Genomic DNA, 6,000 nt, shown 5'->3' on the forward strand with positions numbered 1-6,000 from the left:
AAGAACCGGAACTGCTTTAGGAAAAATTTGCGATAGAGACCTGAAGCTGGATGATATTTTTACATTTGAAGGTTAAAGCAAGTTATTTGAAAACCTTTTCAATTCGCATAAAGAAACATCTCCAAGCAGCTATTAAAATTTGAGCTTACAAACTGCTGCAGATGTGATTTTCAGAACCGCATTAAAATTCAGGGTGAGCAATAGTTAGACTTACGAGATTTGATATGCAATATTTCAAACATCCTTCCTACGTATATTACGTGCGTCATTTTTATTTCTTTCAATGATGAATGTATCAATAGATACCCCTCGACCCCTCGAGGGAAAAGGTTCCGTTCTTTCGCAGAAAAGTCTTCTTATGAAAATAAAAAATGTACTTATAATAGCTTCTAAATTAAAAGGGGTCCTTTTCCAGGTGGAAACTAAAGTCAAACGAGTGTTTTAAAACTTCTTTAGACATCGGAAGTGCGTATGTTATGGGCAGGCTGCGGTGCGGGTCAATTATACACCACCGCGTATTTGTTTGACCCCTTTAAGCAGCCTTTTTTCGATATTCATGAGTGAATTAGAATTTTTAATGTCTGATTAATATCCAAAATTGGCGGAACGTCAATTAAAGGCTTACCGTTCCAACTCAAGCAAGGTGCGTATATCCTTTTAGTTAAATTGTTTAAAATATATTAGGCTTTCATAATATATTCCATATATTCTGTTATATCTTGACACTAACTAACTAAGGCCATCTGCTGGTCTCTTTAATAGTAGAATCGGCATTAGGCCCCTCCCTTCTTGTGTTAAACACTCATATAAAGAACCAACTAAATTTCTATGTATTTTTGTCGTTATTCCGTGCCAAGGATTACAATGCCGGACGATAAACACAAATATTGTTTAAAAGAAGTCGGAGAACTGTCAGGAATATTTAAATAGTTATTTTAAGCTGTCGTCGTACTGTTGCCCGTCGTAAACCCTACTTCGTAAATTATGTAAAACTCCGTTAAAAAAGCTTTTTTCTGCTTTCCCAGTGATTACATTACATAGGCTAGTCGGGCGTTAGACTTAACAATATCGATCGTACGTATGTGTTCTTGATTCGGCATAAAGTATTTAGGGTTTCGCTATTTCTCGGAAAGTTGTGACCTGAATAACAGCAGTATAATTTTCTAAACTTTGTTTCAAAATTTATTCTCCTCTTTTCACTCTTCATAGGCCAGGTTCGAAAATCTTCACTATTGTTCACATGAAAGTTAGCCCGGGATTAAATGTTTTTCCAACCAAAGGCCTTAAAGCTTTAGTATGTTCAGTAAGCCCTGCTGATGGTTTCTATTGGGGGAGAAACTTATACTACACTGTATTGCGCTTGTCCTTCAAAATTGGAGGAGCGCGGTGTCGATGGCTTGTGTTGTTTGATTTAAGACTTTTGCTTTTCCAATATCGCTCACCATTCAATAGCACTTTCTCCCGTTCTAACTAGACAAACTAACGCTTACTGCGTTTAGCTTCTTTTGTACAGTAATCGACATATTCAAGGCCTCTAAAAACTACATTGTGTATAGAGGGTAACTCTTACTCTGGTTATTATGCAAAGTTTAAAGAATGTGGCTTTACATGAAGAAGTCTCAGTTTGAGAAATGCTCGCAGATAAAGCAGTGGCCCTTGGAAGAACCTCATAAGGAGTTGATTCTACACATAATATTTCAAAGACAACTTTTTGGCATTTCGAACATGATTTAAAAATATTTTCCGACATAGCTAAATTACACAAATGTTTCAATCATCGTAGTCGAGAGATTGAATTTTGAATAATTTTTTCAAGTAAATGCAGACCTATTTCATTAATGAGACAAGTCATGTTGACCTCTGAAACTACAAAGGATTTCTTACTGCTTTATTAGCAAAACTCAACGACTTTATAAAAAACATAATATAGGGATAGTAGGTAGCATGATCTTGCAAGATGCTTATCAAAAAATTTTCTCGCTATTCAATCACCAATAAATCGATTGTTTCGTTGGCAGCATAAGACATAAGTCTTTCCATACTGTGCCATTGATGTTTCCTTAGTTGTGAAGCAAAAGTGACGACAGTTACCCTTAACTTTTACAAAGTAGTCCCAAGTTGCATAAAAATGAATTTGAAAAGCATGGGAAGTACGATTGATACGATAAGATGCGGTATGCAAAATGAACTAAGATTAGTCACTGCAAGTGGCAGAACTATAGTGGTCCGCCTAAAGCAACTCACATTACGCTACAGTTACTTATCCAACGACTTTTCATTATACACTTTTATATAACAAGTAATGGTCCGATTCGACCCATTTTCAATTGCGCTCCTGTTTGAGCTAAAACATGTCAGTTTACCCGAATGAAAAGTTACGGCTTGTAGGTTGAACACAAGAATCCAAGACAGACAGACCGACAGACGGAGACGTTTTGTTTTTTGCCTATACAAACGCGCAAACTTACTATACTCTCGTAGCACAGGTGGTGTAGGGTGTGAAAGATACAAACGTCGTCATTGATTTAGGTTCATCACATAAGCTACGCCGAAAATTTTTTGTTCTTGCCCTTTATTCACTCAATTGAAATCGAAGCTAATTCAGACATTTCATGATTGTTGAAATCGATTTCGTATTATTATTCTGCTGGGTTTCACAACTTCGCTATGAGAATCAGTCCGAAGACCTCTTCTGCCAGATGATGTGATTAGATAACCGGCCTTAGCTTAAATAAGTTTATAGTTTCTGTTTTTGATTTTCTAGAGAAATTTTCAGCATTCTCTCGAGTTATTGAGTGAATGTTTTCGACGGCAAGGCTTTGCCTATTATTTTTACCTGAAACATTAGGTGTCACACACATGTTTTCCTCTTGGAGTCTCGAGACATCTTTTGGAAAAATTTGTTTTGCTGACCTGTAGTATAGTAGAAGGCTTACTCTCTATTTCCCATTCTCTCTCTCTCTCTCTCTCTCTCTCTCTCTCTCTCTCTCTCACCCCTGGCCTAAGCTTATGAACTCTTATAATGTTTAGTATAGATCTAGACATCTGTCTTCAACATTCAATCTTTCTTTATATGATTCTGAAAAACTATGTAGGTTTCAGTTTTGCTTGGACTACTTAGTTGCCGCGAATGTATGTACAACCGGTAAAAACGCAATGATGATCCCGTTTTAAAATGCAAGTATCACAACTTTCACAATGCCATGAACGAGGAGGTGTTAAAATTTCACATTTACTGCACAACCGCCAGTAACGTCGTAACTCTACCTCAGATGATTACCAGCTATCAGTTGGACTGTATGACCTTCTGTTTGGCTCATATCGTTAATGTATTGATCGCCCTTAACACATACCATTTTTTCAAAGCCATCGCTATCCAATACATCTTTAGTAGGTAGTCGGCGATAGAAGTAACATACAAAGTATCCCTAGATCTTATCGTCCATTCAAAAGTATTACCATAACGTTCTTCGGTGAAAGATTTGTTTGCTTGTACTTCGCAGATTTCCTCTTCAGCATTAATAAATTGCTTTTTAGAACATATATCGAGAATTTTCAATGCCTGCTTTTCCGTTTTAATGGGTATTTTGGTTAATAGCAATTCCAAGGTGGCCATGCCCTCTGTAACCTAAAGAGAAAATTTAAAAATCTTAAACCTGCCGCTGAGAGATATTGAAACTTTGGTTTTAGATTATTATAGAGCTGTTGTTTAAGAGTGAAATTTTGTATGGCTAGCATTTTTGGAAAATCTGGCTTCTGAGTGAGTCCCTAAAAGGCCAACAATCAGTTCAAGTTCTATGTTGCCGGGCAATAAGGGCTTAAGCGATAACAATTCTCCTAGAATGCAACCTAGAGCCCATATATCCAATGCCGTTTCGTTATCATTCACTTTAGATCTATTTTATTATGTTTTATACACTATTTCTTAGCTCTTTTGATTTCGCAATTAACTGGAAAATGTTAAACGCTCAATATCATCAAAAAGTGAAAAAAGGTAAATGATCTATATTTGCTTGTAGATCTACGTTCTGCTTTCACGGCATCAAAGGGATAACTCCATAATCACTCTAATTGGAAGAGTACGATCAGGTCTGAAAGTGAAAGTGAACATAACTCGAAGGAGACCACCACTGTCGGTGTGGAAACAATCAAACAATTGCAGTAGTTGCAGACGCTTTAGAAGCCAATGTTGAAGTGACAAGCATACCTAAAAAATCCGCAGCGACAGGGTTTTCCGCACCACCCTTGGGGTACCGTGATAGGCGCGTTGCCAATTGTTTTAAATGGCTGGCTCCCCAGTAGGCATACACCATTGTAACTAAATTTAAAACTATAATATATCTATATAGTACCTATATAATGTCAAGTCAGTAATCAAGTTTATTGATTAGATCATAACCGCCACCAGTTCTGGATCCGCCTCTCCAAAATTCGAGTTGTTTCATTAGGCGGGTGCCCAGCTTTATTATATCTTCCACCTTTCCTGTTCGTTTTATCTTGCTTGGCGCCATCTTGCAGAAAAATCTCTCCAAAAGGTCTTGGCTTACCCTGTAGGCGTGGATAGTTATGCCAGGGTAAGCCTCCAGCAGACCATCCATTACTTCCATGAAGTGGTGGATGGTTTGCAAGGCGGCGTCAATTCGGTCGTCTGGAGTTTATCTTTTAAATCACTTCCACTAGCACCGCTTTCTGTTCTTCCCATTCGGCGCTGCTTATCTTGCCACTGTGCATGACTGTGCACAATTTAGTCACAGCAGCGATAGCTTCATATGTTCGCATTTCTTTTGTTCCATGAATAATTTTGCGCTTCGCAGCGGCGTCCAAGTTTGCCACTGTTGCGGGAGTTAATAACTGCAAACATTCTTTGAGCGATGAAGCAGCAGTATTGATCAAGCATTCACCTCTTCTCTTTAAGTGATTTGAGGTGCTAAGTTTTCCCGCATGTGCCTTGGTGAAGACGGAAGTGTTGAACAGTTCCTTGTTCCTTGTCATAGATAGTAAATTCCATACATCAGATGTATATAGTCGACCAGATGGTATATCGTATAAACGGTACCGTCCGCTCGCTTTCGTTTATAAATTCCGTTGTTGAACTTTATCAGTGTGTGCAGGTTTGCGCTGCTCCTGTCGCAGACTACTGCTTTCACGTCCAGTCCGATTTCCTCTGCGATATTAAACATTTGTGTAGTTCGTTTGAATATCCATTATAGCTGGTCATGGGAATGGCGCTGATCAACACGTTAAAACTTGTCAGCAGGCTACGTATACCGAAGAAGAGTACTTTTCGGTATTCTTCCGTCTTTCTGATTTCTTTCATGTTGTTGTAGCCACAACCATAAAGCATATCCTTTAAAATTTGAAAAAAAGAACAGTTTTGGACATTTACAATTTTGGAATAAAAATCTTATACATTGCTATTAGTAATTTTTTGCATAAAAAGATTTTTAAATTAATTCATATCAATTAATAATAAAATAAAAGAAAAGGGTTGAAAAATTTGTGAAAAACGTTACGGATACGTTTTAAACTGTTGAGAGAGGGACAGACACGCTTCAAATAAATCAGAAAGTGATTCTGAATCAATCGGTATAAGTACAGTTTGATCGATCGCAAGTCCTTATAGGCATTTATATGGAAATCTCAGTTTAGAATATTATTCCGAATATAATAAATATATCATATTATTATTATTATTATTATTATTATTATAAATTTAGCTAGGGAATAAATTCCAAGACTAAAGTCTTAAAGCACTAGCATCTAAGGGTGTTGGCTTTATTGAAAACTCTATCTTAGTTGAGATTTCAACCATTAAGATAAATAATCCCTGGTACAGAGAAATAATTGCACATATCCAAAAAATTGAAAAATTTGATGTTAATTCTTTCCATATATTCACACAAGTGCTTGAAATATAATATATAATCTTTTTTATATAAATGTATCAAAAATGTGCATTCATCTCCCCTTGTACGTCTCCTGAATAGTTTTATACAATTT

The 6,000-nt window shown here is 36.8% G+C and overlaps 1 protein-coding gene across 3 annotated transcripts in view; it reads left to right on the top strand.

Annotated features, from left to right (window-relative positions):
* The window catches only part of LOC119639698 (potassium voltage-gated channel subfamily H member 8), an 81,395-nt gene that overhangs the window by 20,211 nt on the left and 55,184 nt on the right, over window positions 1-6,000 (top strand). The gene's annotated exons all lie outside the window — the stretch shown is intronic.

This window comes from Glossina fuscipes, unplaced genomic scaffold (genome assembly GCF_014805625.2).
Source record: "Glossina fuscipes isolate IAEA_lab_2018 unplaced genomic scaffold, Yale_Gfus_2 113, whole genome shotgun sequence".
In the NCBI taxonomy this organism is placed as follows: Eukaryota; Metazoa; Arthropoda; class Insecta; order Diptera; family Glossinidae; genus Glossina; species Glossina fuscipes.